Genomic DNA, 20,019 nt, shown 5'->3' with positions numbered 1-20,019 from the left:
AGCTAGTTCCTGGACAGGCAGGGCTGCACAGAGAAACACTGTCTCAAAACACATTTAAATTAAATGAAATTTAAAGGCCAACAAATAAATAAAAGCAAGTGCTTCTGAACTATTTTTAAAAACTACTATAATCTTAACACTTAGAACTATTCCAAACACACAGTGAGTACTCACTATCCCTATCCGACCTTATATTTGATATCTTCTCCCTATTAAAATAAAAACATAAAGATAAAACTAGTTTCTGAAGACCCAATAGTAGAATGCCAGCTGGAGATGCTGTGTTTTGAAGCTCATCTGAGCTCACTTTATTTTAAAATCTCTCGAGTTTCACCCATCACTGATTAAAGTTAATAAAGAACTAAAAAGTACTACCAGTTAATGTAGTGACATTATTCATTTATGCATAGTCTCTTTTGCTTTATTTAATGCTAAAAGAGATTTAAAAACATATGAAATAAATGAACAAGGCAATCTGCCATTGGCTTCTCCTAGTGGCCAGGATCTAGATCAAGGCCTAGTAAAAGCACTGAATGTGAAATGAAGAAATGTGTCTTCTACTCTGTGTTTGAGCGTATTTTTTAAATTTTGTATCTAAATAAATTGAGAAAGTCAAACAAAATTTTTTTATTTCCCCATTAATAGTATCTAAAATTTATTCATGAAGTCTCAAATACATTATTTTTAACAAAGCCAATGCCTACACTTCTCTCACACATTTTTTAATCAGCCCAGGTCAACCATAAATAAAGTCCTACTAGATGAAAATGTGAGTAGTTATTAATTTTAAAATTTTTAAAAGCACTGGGTTAATTTGGAAATGGAGGCATTTTAAATGAGAAAAACGAAAAACAAATTCTGCCTCCTCTCATCTTCAAACCCTAAATAATGTGCAACCTGGGTATAAGTACCAGCTATACTCCAGGGAGTCTCAAGTCCTTCTTTCTCGATTCTTCATCTCCCTTGAGCTTTGAGGCAATGTCATTATCCATCACTCTGCATCTCCACAATGTATCACATCCACAATGATGATCCCATAAGATTAGTAACAGCTGAAAGATTCATGTCAACTAATGATGTTAGAGTTGTTTAACAATGCCGTGTTCCTGTGTTTGTGGGGAAACTGATATGAATTGTAGAGGAATTTTAATCCAGTAACATGGCTGGCTGCTCTGGCAAGAGACTTTCTAGGTTGAAGGGATCTGTCTGGAATGCATACCTGCCCTGGATTACAGTATGATATGGGTGGAACATGGATAAATCTTTAGAACACATCTTTAACCCAAAACAATGCAAGTAGGGTTAGTTTATAGAAGGGAGCAACACATTTGAAAGTGATGTCTTATTGGAGGGCAGTTTAGTAAGTAGAACTCAGACAGATCTTTTCAGTCAGTTAAGTTCAGTGCACTGGAGTTGAATCAGTCAGTTGGTAGTCAAAACAGGAAGTGCAGTGCAGTGGAGTTGAGTTCCTTCATGAGTATATTCAGTTCAGTTAATGCCAGTGAATAACAAGGAACCAAAAGATGAGAACAAATTTTCAGAGTTAGTTTGAGGCCAAGCAGAGGAATTCAGTGAAAAACTGAGAGAAGTCAGACTGAAACAGTCATCTTGGAGAGGAGTTTGAGCCAGAACAGCTGGTTGGAAATAGTCCAGAAAGAACTAGGAAGGGCAAGCTTATTCAGTAACTACATTAGAGAAGACCAATATATCAGGTGAATAAAAATTATATTTACAGTGAATAAACTTTAGCAGTCTGTCGTATAAAAGCATAACATTCAATTATATACAACATATAATATTTAAACATTAATAGTGATAACAATGGCTAGGTTACTTTGTTTATGCATTTTATATATATTAATACTATACATGAATTTAATATACAGATATGTACACAATAGATATATAATATCCATATTATATACACTTAATATATATGTATATGTATGCATACACATATTCCAGAGATATGTTAAAGGTACAATTCTTCTATTTATAAAAAGTTTACTGTAAAGTAATGGCATGATAAACATGTACCTATAGTTCTGTGTAAATACTCAGCCACACATTTTTCAAGCCATAGCTCAATTGTTAAATGTCTTGGTACTGTATATAAACCTGCCTAGGCCAGACATAATTTGACCCACACTTACCCAACACTGATGGCTTTATGTCATTTTCAAACTTCCAAACATAATTCTCTGGCCAAGCTTTTACAATTATTGATGTACCAATATTCACCTAGTTATTCAAACCATAAAATTTTAGTTTCTTTTCACTTCTAATGATTAAGCGCAAGACTCAGAATAAAGAAGCATCATTTGCTCTAGGGGTACCAAGAGCAAGCTCAAATGCCTTACCTCCAAACCAGATCTTCTTTGGCCATGTTCCTGGAGCCCTGTTGGTTTGTCCACCTACTACTGAAGCTGTAAGCCCATTGCTCTGAAGTGGCCTAATGTGTTCCTCCTCCATTCACAACTCTCACTTCAGTTTCCTGCATCTTTGATGAAGTCTCAAGACACCATCAGATACCTTGGAGATAACTTTAGGCCAGTTTGTTCCTTTTAGTAGGTCCTTGATTTTCCTTTGCTTAGAGAATTTGCTTCAGAAAAATTGCTACTGGGTATTTTTCCACCTAAGTTTAGACAAATATGACAGTCTCCTTTAAGTTTAAAGATCCAAGAATGTGTTTCTCATGGATCTGAAAGTCATGACTCAAGAGAGGAGCTTAATGTTGATAAGAGGTAATCAGTAAGCATAAACAACATAATAATGTGTCCATCTATACTCCCTTTCTTCTCAGACAGTTCCAGTGGCTCTCCATAGTACTTAAGATTTTCAAGATTTTATTTCAGGTACATTGGATTTGGTATCATTGCCTTGTTTTTTACAGTCTTGGTCTTATGACAACAGTCACAGAAAGTCTTTGCTCTTTGAGTTCTCTTTGGTTTGAAGTTTTACTTGTCACAGTCTCACAGAGCATATGCTGGTAACCTCATGCAAAAAAAAAAATGCTTAACCACGCATTTTGCCCTCATCCATGTTGCCGTCCAGCTATTCTATATCCTTGCCCTTGTTTACTTATCTTTGTGGAACTGTTCACTACCTCACAAGTCAACCTCTCTTCTGTTAGTTTATACAACAAGACATGAGTTTCATGGGTACAGTGATCATGAGCTTGTCCCTTAAGATCTTTGTACCCTCCCTATATAGAATGCACTCTGTATATGCGAAGTTCACCATAATTGTGTGTTCCTAAGATGGAGAAAGACTGTGTACTGGATTTTAAAAAACAAATTCATGTATGACATAAACTATTTCAAAGTTCCATATTTTCACTCATGTTTGCTCTAAACGCTTATGATGTTCCTGAAAATGTAAGACCCATGTCAGCATTTTGAATTGGTTCTATATCATAAATCAGCAATGTTCTCTTGCTTTCAGCAAATTTACAAGTAAATTTCCTACTCCACAGAGGTTGCCTCATTTAAAGTGATGAAAGCAAAGTCAGGAGGAGATGTCCCCTAAAGTGCCAGCTCAGTCCTTTCTGTGCATATACAGTGCCCTCTACACTTCTCTATGACCAGGCACACAGAGACATTCACTCATGCTCTTTTCCATTGTCAATAACTCCCTCCATTTCCAGGTATAATAGCAGAGGTGCATCCATTTTTCAGGCCTGAAACCATTCATCGCATGAATCTCAGAGGCTGCAGGAAAGGAAATCTATCCTATTATTCAACAAGTATCACACAGCAGTGATGTGAGCATAACTGGGTAAAACCTAAAGCACCCTCATGCCCTGATAAGGTCATTTTGCAACTCCTGTTCTCATGGTGAAAACATATCAACAATGAAGTGGCTCTGCAAAATGAGGGTTATGGCATGAATCAAAGCCCAATCATGTCCAAGGTTGGGCTGAAACTAATACCAGAAAGATAAATGGGAAAAATCAGGAGGCAGGGGCAGGTCATAGAAAAAAGAGCACATGGCTCAATAAGTGGGGGAAGAGGTAGAAGGAAATCCCAGAAGATTTTGTTCTGACAAAAATGGGGAAGAGGTTGGTGAAGGATGAGTAGGGACCTAACTAGACAATAAGTAGAAGATGTATTCTAAACTGATGGAAAGAAGCTTGTGTCTTTGAAGACAGAAATAGCACTAAGCATTATAAATAATTCTACCTTTCAAAAGGATATTCAGGCTGCAATGTAAACAGCATGTTAAAACAGCTCAAAACTTGAGCTAGAAATATTTTTCTTTGCTTTTATTATTTTAGACAAGGTCTTACCAAGTTTTTCAGGCTGACCTTGGGGCTAAGATCCTGCCACTCTAACTTTTCAAGCAACTGAGATTAGAGAAAGATCATTTGGAGGGCATTTTTATTTTTAGAATTCAGGTGAGATATGCTGCTGGCATAAGTGACAATTCAGATCTTAAACCCTAGGTTGTGAGCCTATATGTGGTCACCTGATAATGTGTGTTGGAATTCAGTGGGCAAATAACAGTTTCTGTGTATACAATAAAGGATAATTCAAAATCAAATTACTGTGTCAGTTAGCATTTTCATTTTTCTGACCTTGTTCAGGCAACCATACTGTTTCATGAATGCGTTCTCCCTCTCATCTTCAGTGAACACTATCTAGCAGCAAGTGTGATGAGGATTTGACCCTTATGATAGTTTCACCTCTTGTTTTGTACTTTATTCCTGAGCCTTGGTTATATAAGTTTCATTTTGTAGATGTATCAGCTGGTGTAGAGCATCCTCTGATTATGTATTCTCTGCATTGTGACCAGTTGTGAATCTGTATAATAGATCTGTTGAAAAGTAAAACTTCTGGAATGAAGGGTGAATATATAAGTACACCTATGTAGAATACAGTTAGAAATTATATTACTTTAGTAAAATGGTAGTACTAAGTTATCCCCTAAGGTCTAGATCTCTCTGGTAGCAATTGGTTAGGTGTATAGTACCAGGCATGAATTCCTTCACATTGAGTGGGGCCATAGATCCAGATAAACAGATGTCACTTATTCCCAATATAAAGATATTGCTATTGTACCATTGAGGATATCTTGATAGCCTGGTCTTTGTTGTGGTGCACAGGATTTATAGCTGAGCACATTGGCAACACTAGCTGACTTCTTGATGTGGAATTTGTTCCATGAATTCTCAGCTCTAGACAAAGAGTTAAATATGGTAGATAAGTTCTGAGAAAAGAATTGATTTCTTCCATGGAGATCTTGAATAGTTTTTCCAGTCCCAAGTGGGCATCTCTACATGGGGATAACATGTACCTCGGAGTGTAATAATCTATGTACCATATTTTTGGATATGATTGTTGTAGAATGCCTTATTTTAAGAATTGCTGGTTAAATTATTGAATTGAATTTCATTTAGAAATCATTTTACTTGAGAGTAGGGCAGAATTTCCAGCACTTTCTAAACTACATATAAACATGGATGTGCCACATTTACTACACATTTATATAAAACAGCATTATTATCAGCAGCGACCTTCATAAAGTCAAAGGACTGAACAACTCTGAAGAAATACTAAAGATTCTAGACATCTTGCCTTGTCAAATGTTCAACTAAGACTCAGTCCTTCATTTAAAAATAAGGACATCCATCTTACCAGTATGTGAATTTGCTTTTTCTTCAATAAATAGTAAAAATTTATGTGTATATATATATATATGTGTGCGTGTATATATATATATATATATATATATATATATATATATATATATATATATATCTTTCATAAGCTATAATGAATTAGTTACTCACAGTAAGCTCTGGAGATTTGGGACGAGAGAACAAAGGATAGAGAGAAGTCCCATTTGGTTTCCAAGTTAAGATGAGTTTTAAATAACCAATAATAATCCTGGCCAAAAAAAATAATATGTTCTTTAAGGTATATAATTCACCTATTTAGTTCATGACATTTAATCATGACCCATGTTTTTCTGTCCCCCAACATAGTAGGTAAGGACTCATAAACTTCAAGACTACACAAGCTACTCTAATCAGGCTCAGCTCAACTACCCAATTACTTTTTATAAACTGCCTCTCATTCATCTATTATTGATATTACACAAAGATCTAAAGTTTTGATGCTGAAAACTATGGGAAAGATCCTCTTCTTTGTAACAAACCTCTCAGGCACATACAGTCACTCTTTGAAATTGAACCTGGATAAAGGAACACAGACCATCTGCCTTGTCAGCCTCTCCGTAGTATAGATTTCAAGACGCAGCTCATGATCACATTTTACACTTGATATTTTTCTTCTCCGTTGCTTTCTCTGATGATATGGATCTTAAAAATACCGTGGATGGAGAAAAAGGAAATAGGCTCCCATGGAGAAAAGACTAAAAGGTGTCAGCTCTCTTCCCTCAAACAAGAGAGCACAGCAGGGAATTATTCTTTTTCTATATCCTGTAGCTTGCCAGGCAACTACATTATATTTGATGGATACATTTTGGACTCATTATTTCCTCTTTGGAACAGTGGACATTTTACTCATTTTGAAGGACTCACAATGGGCAGAGGTTAGAAAAGAGGAAGAGTATTAGTAGCTGAATGCTCCATTTAGAGCACAGGAAGGTCAGAGGGGCTAACGGTAGAGGGGCTGTCATGCTGTGTCCACTACTCAGGGATATCAGACAAAACTCCACTATCCAACTGTCAGAACTTAGCTTTCAAATGAGTCTTATTCATGATGATGAATCTCTAAATAATAATGCATAGTGTTTATCTTCAACAACAAAAATGGCAAGTGGGAAAAGGAGTCACATAGTTGTGGAAGGTAGTATCCCTGGACTGAGAAGACTCAACTCACTCCCAACAGTGAAAATGCATGGGGTAGCAAGACAGAAACATAGACACACAGACACACAGACACACAAACACACATACAAATACGCACATGTGCGCGCGTGCGCACATGCAAACATAGGAGTTGGATTTTGGAAGTTTATTTGAAATGTGTATAGAAGTCAATTTTAAGATTATCACAACACAGAACCAATGAACCCTGGTAATCCTCTTCTTGAAAATTCTGATTTAGCACATACTCCATTTGTGCAGGGCATCTATGTACTGGAATTTCCACATAAGTAATTTCCAAGTTGTGGAAGAGAGATTTAAGAATTCTAAATAGTGGCTCATGTCTGCTGTTTCAGAACTCAGGATGCTTGGTTAAGGGGAATGCTATAATATCCAGAACAATCTGGACCATGCAATGAGACTCTGTCCCAAAACTTCAAATAAGCAATCTTTTAGAACATGGCATTGTGCTCACGAACTCATTTCAGGCATCATTAGCAGTACAAGACTAAGCTAACTTAGTCAGGCAACGTGAAGGATAGAAAAAGCATGCTGGAAAGTCCTAGAGGTGGTGAAGGAGTTGAGGCAACATGTGATAAAAATGCATTATTTTTACAGGTGTGAAATAATCGAAGAGTAAACAAAAGGTATTTTAAAAAATCCAAATAAACAAATAATCAGTCTGAAGATTAACTCTCTTACATTTAGTGTAAGGAGACTTTACCTTATGTTGAGCTTATCCTTAGGACACAGGATTCTGTCTATGTTTTTTAGATGAGATACGTTAAAGTAGGGATAGAAAAAGAGGTCCAAATTTTCATTCTAGCTCCTAATTCTAGGTCATGTAAAACTGCATGAATCTGAATCTTAAAAATTGGGCTGTTCTTACATGTTAGTGTCTAACTTGAAGCAAATATTTTTCACAATGAAAAACTCTCCCTCTAGGCTTTCCTGATGTATACTTATGTATATTTATGTTGCAGACATATAGAAATCTCTAATTTTACACTATTATTTTCCCCATACACTTAAAACTAGTTCCCACAAATCCTTCTTTCCATCTTATTGTTGAATTAAAAAATTGACAAAACAAAAGCAAAACATAAAAGCACTAAATCAAAAATGATAATATGACAAAAACAAACAAACTGTCCAATCAAAGCAGTATGAGACAAAAGTCTACAAAAATAGTATTGTATAGTATAGTATCTCTCTTATTTGAGTAGGCCTTAAATCCAATTGGACAACAGCTGGCTACTACCAACATGTGAATGTCTCTTATTGTACATTTACAGAGAGCTTGTTATGCCGATTATTGTTGTGGTTCACAAGTGTGGCATTTACGAAGGGCTAATAGTTGTTTCCTTGCCTTGGCAGCTCTGCATAGCATTTTCTGCTCCCATGGAAACAAGATAGACCACAGGATGTAATGTTTCAGGTTAGACCCAGGAAGAAAAAGGTCCAAATAAGAAATGTCATTAGTGATAGAAGCTTACCTTCAACCTCTGAGGAAATCAAGGGCAACAGCAATAGACAATTTTGCTTGGTGAGTCACTTGAACAACTCTGACCAGCCTTTTGAAAGGAGGTTTCTAGTATCTGATACTGAGTGTTTTCTTAGTCTCTGGTTCTTGGTATATGTGGTATGTAGGGGGGGTTGGGGTGGCAGTTATCAGACCAAGTAGCAAAATGTTTCTTTATTTTTGTTTGCATGTTTATAATGTGGTGTGTGTGTGTGTGTGTGTGTGTGTGAAGCCTTATACATGTTGTGTTTAATTTTATATAAATATAAAATGATAAAAATCCCTTGAGACTTTATCAAATAACCTTGGTGTTATTGTACTCCCTTCCTTCCTTTCCGTGTCAACCACTTTCCTCTTTCTACAGTTGAAGCCCCTCCTATTATTTATTTTCCACTTTTATTTTATTAGATATTTCCTTTATTTACATTTCAAATTTATCCCCTTTCCTGGTTTCCCTTCCTTTACCCCTTCCCCCTGCTCACCAACCCACCCACTCCTGATTCCTGGCTCTGGCATTCCCCTACACTGGAGCATAGAGCCTTCACAGGACCAAGGGCCTCTCCTCCCACTGATGACCAACTAGGCCATCCTCTGCTACATATGCAGATGGAGTCATGGGTCCCTCCAGGTGTACTCTAGTTAGTGGTTTAGTCCCTGAGAACTCTGGAGGTACTGGTTGGTTTATATTGTTGTTCCTCCTATGGGGCTGCAAATCCCTTCAGCTCCTTTGGTCCTTTAGCTCCTCCATTGGGGACCTTGTGCTCAGTTCAATGGTTGGCTGAGAGCATCCACCTCTGTATTTGTCCGGCACTGGCAGAGCCTCTCAGGAGACAAATATATCTCTTATCAGGCTCCTGTCAGCAAGCACTTGTTGGCATCCACAATAGTATTTTCCACTTCTTTTCACCTAAATCCTGTTATTCCCCAAGCAAGTCTCCTTCACCCTTCTGCAAAGGTCTCTCTATGTTGAAAGTGGTTGCACCCGGTTTAAGGCCTAGAAGGGAAGAGTCCAGATATGGTTTGATCTCAAGGTTTATTCAATGCAATGACAAGCATCAGTCCATAACACAAGCATGTGGAACCTGATTCAGAAGCAAGCAGCAAAGGACTCGAAAGCAAAGCTTGAGATCAATCTGTTGCTTGGCCTGTCTCGGGCTGTGGGCTGCAGGCTGTGGCCCCTTCCTCTGGATCTTCCTCCTTCCTCTGGATCTCAGCAAGGGCAGCACATTAAGTAGTCATGCTGATTGGAGAGCAAGACAGAAGGATCTTCTTCACTGTTGCGTCAAGATCTCTGTCTGCCTGGTACAAGGGGCAGCCATACTTTTGCCAATCACACTCTAGCATTACATCATGAGCTATCATTTCATTCTTATCTACTCTGTACAGCTGACTTGAGCTAACTGCTCATCGCTGTAACATCCAACTCAGCCCTGAACGTATTTCTTATTTACGTGCTCTCTATACTTGATGCATGCCTTGTTTCAGTGAAACTCGATGTTCTAAATTCATATGTGAAGATCTGGAGCTAACAACAGATGAGACAGAACATGTGAGCTTTGTATTTTTGTATCTGGGTTACCTCTCTCAAAATAACCATTTTTTAATTGGATATTTTATTTACATTTCAAATGTTATCCCTTTCCCTAGATCCATCAATCTGCCTACACATTTTCTTATTTGATTTTACTCTACAGCTTAATCATATTCCATTGTACATATGTACACACTGTCGTTATCCACTCATTTTGGAAGAACAGTCAGGTTACCTCAATGTTCTGAATAATTTAAATAGGACAGCAATGAAAATTGCTGACCAGCCTACCTGTAGAATAGGACATTGCGTACCTTGAGCATATTCCAAGGAGCTTTTTAAGAATTCATCATACTTCTATAATGACTGCACCAATATGCATTCCCAGCAAGAGTGCATGGGATGGTGATCAACTTTTTAGGTGTTTCTTAGCCATTTTCATTTCTTGTAGTGAAAACTCTCTGTTCAGACCCCTAGCCTGATTTTTTTTTGTAATTTTTCAATTAAGTTAATTTTTTCCTTGATTTTGTTTTGAGTTATTCATGTAATTTTAGATATCAATACTCTAGCAGAGGTATGATTATGTGCTGGCAAGCAAGTCTGATGTGTTGGCACAGAAACTAGAATTATCTAAAAGGAGGGAACCTAAATTGAGAAAATGCCTCTCTAAGATACAGTTGTAAGGCATTTTCTTAATTAGTGGCTGGGGGAGGGCCCAGTCCTATGTGGGTAGCACCATCCCTGGGCTGGTGCTCCTGGGTTTGATAAGACAGCAGGCTGAGCAAGCCATGAGGAACAAGCCAGCAAGCAGCACTCCCTTCACACCCATGGCCTCTGAAAGAGCAGCTGCCTCCAGGTTCCTGCTGTTTGAGTTCCTGTCCTCACTTCTTTTGATGATGAATAACAATATGGAAGTAGACACGGAATAACCCTTTCTTCACCAACTTACTTTTTGGTCATGGTGTTTCGTCACAGCAATAGAAGCCCTATGATAGTTGGCAAGTGGACTTTTTCTTCACTCAGTTGTTTTGGGGTTTTTTGGGTTTTGGTTTTCTGGTGTTTTGGGGTTTTTAGTTTTTGTTGTTGTTGTTGTTTTTTTTTCTGGTTTCTGGTTTCTGGGGTTTTTTGTTTAAGTTGGGGGGTATTTTAAAATGCTTCTATTTGTTGTTAAGAAGCATGTATATCTTTTGGCTGTTTGGGTAAAATATTCCCTATCTCTCTTTTAGGTCCATTTGATATAACATGCCATTTAATTCTGAGTTTTTTTCAATTTCTTTTTGGTTCAATGATTTATCTATTTGAGAAAGTGGGGTGCTGAAATAACCTACTATTATTGCATTTGTCTCAATGTCTCACTGTCTTTAACTCCATTAATTAAAATTGGTAATAGTGCCTAAATGCTTACTTTTGTAGTATTTTCTTTATTAATTCATCCCTTGATTAAATTGAAGTATTTTCTCTCTTCTGAATCATTAAAATGATTTAGCTTGAAGTCTATTTTGTCAGATATTATGATGCCAATACCAATTTCTTTCCTGATCCCTTTTGCTGGAATACTTCTTTTGATCCTTTCACTTCAAGGAGAGTCTCCTATCTATAAGCAAAGATGAGTTTCTTCTAGACAGAAAAATGGATTTTGTTTTTTAATGCATTCAGCTAGCCTGTGTTGGAGATTTGAAGCCACTAATGTTTGACATTATTATTAAAACTTATATAGATATTACAATAATTTTGTTTTTAGATTGTTTGTATCATTTGTCCTCTGCATTTTAAGTTATATCTTTGTTTATTTTCTTTTAGAGTGTTTTCATTGTGCTTGTTCCTCTATTTATTTTGAAGTATTGTGTCCAGCATTCTGACTGAAGTTATTGGTGGAATATGAATTTATTAGGCTATTTGTATTATAGAAAGTTTTTCTTTCTTCTTCAATTATGGCAGATAGTTTTGCTGGGTACAGTAGTGTAGGTTTGTAGGTGTGGTCTTTTAGAAATCAGAATGAATTGTTCTAGAATCCTGTGAAGTTCAGCTTCCATTTCAAAATCTGGTGCTATTCTAATGAATATATATATATATTCTAATGAATATATATATATATATATATACATATATATATATATATATATATATCCTGTATTTTTTTTCTTCTAAAGCTTTTAATATTTTTTCTTTGTTTTGCCTATCTAGTCTTTTAGCTATCACGTATTTTGGGATGTTTCTTTGTCTAGTTAGGATACTCTGTGGGCTACTTATATCTTTGTGGTCATGTGTTTCCTTAATTTGTGAAAGTTTTATTCTCTGACCTAGTTAAAGATCTGGTCTATTCGACTGATCTAAGAGTCTTCTCCTTCATCTATGCCTATAATTTGAAGATTTGATCTTTTTATTTATGGTTTATTACATTTCCTGTATGTTCCTTCACAGTGATGTTTAAAGATTTTTATATTCTTTACATATTTGTCTAAATCGTTGCATCCTGATATTCTATCTTCTGTTTGTTTTATTCTACTTGTAGGACTTCTTCCTGAGTTTTCTAACTAGGATGCTAAGAATTTCAATTTCACCTACACTTCAGCTTCTGTTCTTGTCAATGTCATGTTCTTTATTTTTTACTTTATTCTTTTAATTCCTGAGTTAGTCACATTATTTCTTTCAGCCATGAGTTTTTATTTCTTGGAAATTACCAAAGCATATACTGTCATCCTATTGGAGTTCAATGAAGTATTTGTTCTGTTAATCCCCCTTAATTCCTGAATATCTTAATAAAATTTAGGATCGTTCTTTTAAATTCTATGTCTGGGCTTCATCTACATAGTTCTCATTAGAGAGCACTTAAAAAGGAAAGTGGTTTGATGGAAGGTATACTATCTTGACAACTATTAATTTTCTTTTTGTAATTTCACCTGGGGATGTGAACTTGTTTCTTTGGTTGCATGTATGATATGATAAAGAGCCAGTACAATCACTACATGACGTGTGCTTGGGCAAGTAAAACTGATAGATGATATGTTTAACTGGCACTGGTGGCTTTTAAAACTACAGATCTGGAGCTAGCCTTGTAGATTTGAAGATGATGACATGCTGAGGGATGAGAAAGCAAAAGAAAGTGTGGCCAAGGTAAGATGTCTCACAAACAAAGGACTGCATCCCACATATAAAATGCATATTTTTCCATTAATTTATTTATTCACTTTACATTGCAATCACAGGACCCTCCTCCCAGCCCTGCCCCTTCATGTCTTCTGCCATCCAATGTACTGATATTCTTTCACTATTTCTATAATCTAAAGACAATAAGTTACTAAACTGTCATATATATTTTCATTGTGCATTACTTTACACACAAAATAGATTATGTTATTTATTGCAAACTTTTGATATAATTTCGGATTTCTTATAGGCAGATTTATAGTCTTAACCATTCTATAAAATTGTTCAAATTCATTTTAAACCTTCAATGCTTTGATATAAAGTGTCACAGTATCTACCTAGAGTCGCACCTGTAAATTTTTCAATTACAACCTATGCTGACTCTTAGAAACTATTCTACTAGTAGTTTACTGAGTTTTCATCTTTTTCATGACTTTAGAAAATTGAAGACTTCTGCAGAGAGAATGTTTACTCTGTTTCTGAAATTCATTCTGGCTACTTTCCTGAAAATACCATGTATCTTGCATAGGATTTGAATCTGGCTGGTTGGGAAATGCTTACAACTGATAGGAAGTGTCAACTAGTAGAACCAATCCATCACATACATTTGTCATAAAACAAAGAATGTCAATTATCTCTCACAAAGTCACTTAGATGACAAAATCGATCCATGAAGGTGCAGAGAATTATCTTCTAAATATAGCATAGAAAGATAGAGTCTGTGGCATTCTCAAAAGTTCTTACCCTAAAGGAGGAAAAAAAAAAAAAAAGACCATCTGTTGGACAACATAACAAATGCAATGATTTGAGGACCTAAAAGCCAGGAGGAAAGGGGCAGGCAAATCCCAATATATCTCATAGATAACCAACCAAGTGCAAATGAAGAAAAGCAATAACTCTCATTTTGTTACACTACTTTTAATGGTTAACCATGCAAAGAACTTTTACCTGAGCTTTCCAATTAAGACAGAAAAAGGGGACTGGAGAGATGGCTCAGTGGTTAACAGCACTGACTGCTCTTCCAGAGATCCTGGGTTCAATTCCCAACAACCACATGGTGGCTCACAGCCATCTGAAATGGGATCTGATGCCCTCTTCTGGTATATCTAAAGACAGCTACAGTGTACTCCCATACATAAAATAAATAAATAAATCTTTAAAATAATAAAAAAAGAAAAGAAAGAGAAAAAAAAGGCATCTATCTAATGGAGTCATTTTACTCCTGAGTTAAAAATTCTCTAACTCTCATTTGAGATTTAAACAGAATTGTGAAAAACATAAAGTCTAACATTAGGTGATAAGGTTGTTATTCTAGGTTGCTGTAAAAAAAAACAAATAGCTTTCCACTGAACACACCAGGGCAGAGTTTTGGGATTTCTATTTTACTTTTATATACTTTTAAATTAAGCCTGAGTAAAACAACATGGAAATATCATCTTATGTTCAAATGTTTAATGAACTTCAGAAATGATACAAGGAAATGGTACATTGCAGCAAATAACTGGAAGTGATCATTTTCCTCGTGTATCTTAAAGACCAGTAGAAAAAAAAAACTAATTACTAAAGAACAATAAATATTCTTCATAAAATTAACTTTTCCTTTCTGTCAGTGTTATTACATGCTAGCTCTATTTTTTAAGAGGACTACTAAACTATACTTGAGGCAAAAAGATATGCTCTGTTGAACTATGATCACACTAGAGCATATTTACATTATTTTGCTATGTCAAATAGCAACATTAAAAGAGTAACACAATTGTACAAAATCTTTCTTTGAGCTAAGATGACTAAAATGTTTCATTAACACTTTAGAGATAAATGCAAACTTGTGTTTAATATTATGAAAGGCAGGAGTTTGACAGTTCAAAGTAAAATCCAAATGGATGCATTGTGGGTTATCAAAATATATAAATTAAATATTCAATGAGTATGTACAGTTGTATAGTAAAAATAATGGAAACTATATTCCAACAGTATTTTAATCTTTTATCATGACAGAATTCAGCTTCAATTAATTAAGATTATTTTGGTGGTTTTTTTTTTATTACTAATCTTACAGTGCCTTTCAAGATATTGGAGAATTCATTCCTAAGAAGTGAATAGCATTGTTGAATAATTGCATGTACATACCATCCCTTAAGATTAACAAAATAAGAAATACTGAATTCTTATCAAACATATGCTAAAAAATACTGAATTCTTAATAACTAAACATGTGTTTTTTCTTAATATGCTGGTAAATGATCAAAAGAAAGGAAAAACGGATTACTGTGGGAGGAAGGAACTATATAACTGTTGATTGTTTTGTCCGTATCAATAATTCAAACGTCACGAAAAATGCATCACATTGTCAAAATATGTGACATAAAATGAGAGAATGTGGAAAACAGGTAGTCCTTGAATGTCCTCAGGAATGATTGTCCATACTACTTCTACAGAACAGCAACTGAACTGCCCCTAAGAGAGCAGTATATACAGATGTATTAATCTTTCAGGCTTAATTCTTAAGTCCTAAGTTTAATGAATAAATAGGATCTTATGGTTTCCAAATGACCATTTAGGAAATGGATATGCAACCCCTTGACTCTGTAAGTAAGCCCGCGTTCTGAAAAAAGTTTAAAAATACCTCCATGAAAATTTTCTTACCCATTATACACTTTTACAGAGAAGCACAGAATTACAGAAGTTACAAGTTTGACCTTGGTATTTTGAACACTGCCAAGAGCAATATTCTCTTAAATTTTCTCCTCCTAATTAGTACAAGCTGTCTCTTGCTTTTTATCTCTCCACATTTAAGTGGAAATATGAGGCAAAAAAAGACAAATTGTTCTTTGCTCCTTTGCTAACTGCCACTAAGACAAATGGTACTCCTGTAGGTTATGGGAGCACTTCAAGGAGCTAAAAGCCCTTTATTGCATTCCACTCGTGTCATGTGTAATAAAGGAATGAAGAATGAACAGCACATCATATCACTTAGATAATGAACCACCTACTGCACTTGAAGCATTGCATGTTTCTTAGACACCCATTCCACTGTTCAGTCCTTAATTCACATATATTTAGAGAACAAGGAGATGAAAAAATATGTGAAGATAAGAGGCTCTGAGCATTGCTGGATATATACTTGACTATAGAATTAATAAAGGCAGATGCCTAAAACTCATTTTATGGATGAGAAAGAACAGTACCACCCTTCATTCAAGAATTATAGGCAAAACACAATGTGTGGTGAGGATTATATAGAAGAATACACCTGGATTAGTGGCTAAGAGATGCTATTCTTTTCACAATGACATTTTTTTCTTTTAACACATAGTCTACAATAGCATAAGTTATAAACTATTATATACTCTCTGTGGTAAGAATATGAATATTTCTAGTTAACTATGGAAATAGTTCCAGCAAAGTTAAAACATTTTTTAAAAGGAATGAAGAAAACCAATAGGACAGATTAAAATAGCCCACAGTTCAACCAGATCATCATGACTTATATTTTTAGAAATGTGTCATGGTAGATTTTTATTGCTAGTGTAAGAAACATCTACTGACTTCAACAAGCAGTAAGCAGACTTATGTTAGTAATTTTTCTTTTGGATATTAAATCTAAGTAACAATAGGACTTATTCCCTCAAATCTGCAGACATTTAGCCTGTGTGAATTATTATAATGTTCTAACCTTGGCTAGAGAAACAAGGTTGGGAAGGTAGTAAGAGTAATAAAAGACTTCCTACGTCTAAAGGAAAATAACACAGAACCTGTGGATGAACGAGTCTGCCAGGTGAAAGTCCTATTACAACAGCATCTCCCCATGTTAGGTAGAAGAAAATGAACATTAAGCTCCACCTAGGTCCTAACATCATAGTTACTGTGAAACACCCTGCTTGATAGTAGAAAGTAATGTCTGAAAAAGGCATGAATTATCAGAAGATAATACAGAATATGGAAGTATGAATGGCATAAAAGAGAAAAACAGCTTTCTTGGAGAGGACTTTTTGAAAGTTTCTTCAAGAAAGCTATGTTTTAATTAGGGAGAGAAGATAAGTCCTTTGCAAAGGACTTAAATATAAAGAAGATTTTTTTTCTGATGACTGACTGTATACAAGATATAGAGAAAACCTAGGCTAATAATAGGATATTGTAAGTTGTTAGAGAGTAATAACTCATGTTATGAATATTTATTATGACTGATAGACATTTATGGTGAGGTTAATATTGACCATGTCTAATGGTGGTTAGAGTGTCTGTATTGTTGTGGGAGGAAGAAATTCTTTGGGATAGTGCAAGAAGTTCACCATGTCACCTCTGTAGTTGTATCAGTGACATATTGAGGTCTATGAGGAACTTCAAAGAATATGGGAATCTTTTAAATGTCCATTAGTCTCCTTGTTGTAGTGCTGAGAAGATGGTTGTTAATTCTAGCAACTCTTGTGCCTCTATTACAATATTAAGGAGACAGTTTCCCCAACATTATACTATAGAGTATTTATGTCTTAAATAGTTACTTTCATGTCAAACTCTTTTTCCAGAAGGCTGAAGAGATGTCTCAGAAAGTTAATTTAGATACCAAAATATCCATTAAAATGCTGGGATGGAGTAAGGGAGAAACAGGTGGATCCCAGGAGTTCACTGGATCATGCAGAAAAGCTAAATCAGTGAACTTCAATAGGTTCATTAAGATATTTTGTCTAATATATGTAGAGAATGATAAAGACTCCTTTCCATATCCTCCTTAGGTGTGTATACAAAAACCTATACAAGGTCCCAAGGCCTGACACTATTACTAAAAATATGGAGCATTCACTGAAAGAGACCTATCATTACTGCCCTCCAAAAGACCCAACAAGCAGCTGAAAGACTCAGAGGCGGATATTTGCACCAACAAATGGACCAGATGACCAGTTTTGTTGAATTAGGGAAAAGCTGAAAGAAGCTGAGGAGAAGGGAGAACCTGTAGGAGAACCAGCAGTCTCAATTAATCTGAATCCCCAATATCTCTCAAACATTGGACCACCAAACAGGCATCATACACCAGCTGATATGAGGCCCCAAACACACACATACAGTAAAGGACTGCCGAGTCTGTGTTCATTCAGAGATGATGCACCTAACCCTCAAGAGACTGGAGGCCCCAGGTAGTTTAGAGGTCAGGTGGGATGGGGGTGGGGACATCCACGTGGAGACAAAGGGATGGGGAGGATATTTGGGATGTGGAATAGTCAGAGTATGGATTCAAGGGTGGGGGATAAAATATGGAGTGTAAAAAAACGAATTAAAAATATATAAACATAAGAACATATGCATAAATCACACATACATACACTAAGAGAAACAATAAAAATCCCTTATCCACCAACCTTTATCCTTCTGCTACCTGTCATTAGATGGACAGTGTGAACTTATCAGGCTTGAACAAAGTAAATAGGAAGCTCAGACCTTGTAAATGAGTTTTGGAATCAATGTAAGGAAAAAGAAAAGACCCTAAGCAATATGTTGGGAGCAGAGTAAAATAAATGAAGCAGGGAGCTGATAGAAATGAGAAGAATAAGCAATGCTAAGTCAGCAACACCTAAAACTGGTATCTCGGTTTCTGTTGGAAAAGAAACTGAAAAGTTAACACTAGGCATTTCTAAGCTTTGGGAACTCCTGACTTAGACACATGAAACAGTGTTTCCTGTTTTGTATTAAGATACAAAAAAAAAAAAAACAAAACAAAAACAAACAAACAAACAAAAAACCAACAACAACAACAAAAACGAACCACTCCTGCAATCAGTGATCACTAGTGGCTCCATCTCTGAATCTTTGAGATTCAATGACAAAGCCAGAAAACTGCACCAGCAGAGGCCTAAGAAATGCTACTTGGTGACTGATCAATATATAACCAAGATGCCAGCATGTGCCCTGGGATTAGTCTCCCTTCCCTCTGTTTCCCCCCTTTCCTTTACCACGACCAGCACCCATTTAAACCGCTCTTCAACTCAAACACTCTGGCAAACATATGACCTCCATGCACACATCTCTAACTCATTTCTTCTCCTATACCAGTTCTTACAGGCAAGTGTGTATAAAACTCTAGTTTTATCATGAAGGCAGAAGTCACAGACAGTCATGAAGTAGGTCTCTTGAATGTGTTAATTTTTCAAGTATATTTTGAATGCCAAACTAAAGTTTGAATGACCAATGTAGTTCTTAAAAATTTCCCCACTTTTCCTTCCAAGAAGGCCTTATTTAATTGGGTAAGTAGCTTTAATTGATTAACTTATGTCATGGTTAAATCAAACCCGAAAGTGTCAAGTGCTCATAATCACAATGGACAGCAAGCTCTGGACTCTTGGAAAGATGGTGATTATTCCATGCCTTTAACATTCCCAGCCCTTCCTAGAATACCTGCTGCAGATTATTAAGCCAAGCACTTCAGTCTGTGCCCAATTTTTACTTCCTCTGGAGATGTTTATTTAGTTATGATCATCTCTGAAAAGCTCCCTTTACAACATAATGCAACATATAAAACAATAAAAAGTATTTTAACTCACTTGTAAAATATAATTTTATGTGTAACTGTAATTTTGAGATGTAAATCTTGGTTACCTTAATTCTAAAATGTTATAATTACTAAAAGCATCAGTTTTTATAGCCTCTCAAAGGAACTATTAGTAAATATTTCATAAATTTTAAAGATAAACACAAAGAGAAATAATTATCACTAAAATGATTGTAAGACAAATGATAGACTCCAGAAAGAGAACTGTTATTAAGTATTTTGTATTTCCACACATTACTCTAATTGGGGGCCCTGTGATCCATCCAATAGCTGACTTTTGTGTATGCTAGACCCCGGCTAGGGTCCTTTCAGCAAAATCTTGGTAGTGTATGCAATGGTGTCAGCGTTTGGAAGCTGATTATAGGATGGATCCCCGGATATGTCAGTCTCTAGATGGTCCATCCTTTTGTCACAGCTCCAAACTTTGTCTCTGTAACTCCTTCCAT

This window comes from Mus musculus, chromosome 12 (genome assembly GCF_000001635.26).
Source record: "Mus musculus strain C57BL/6J chromosome 12, GRCm38.p6 C57BL/6J".
In the NCBI taxonomy this organism is placed as follows: Eukaryota; Metazoa; Chordata; class Mammalia; order Rodentia; family Muridae; genus Mus; species Mus musculus.
Note: the sequence above shows the minus strand (reverse complement) of the source record.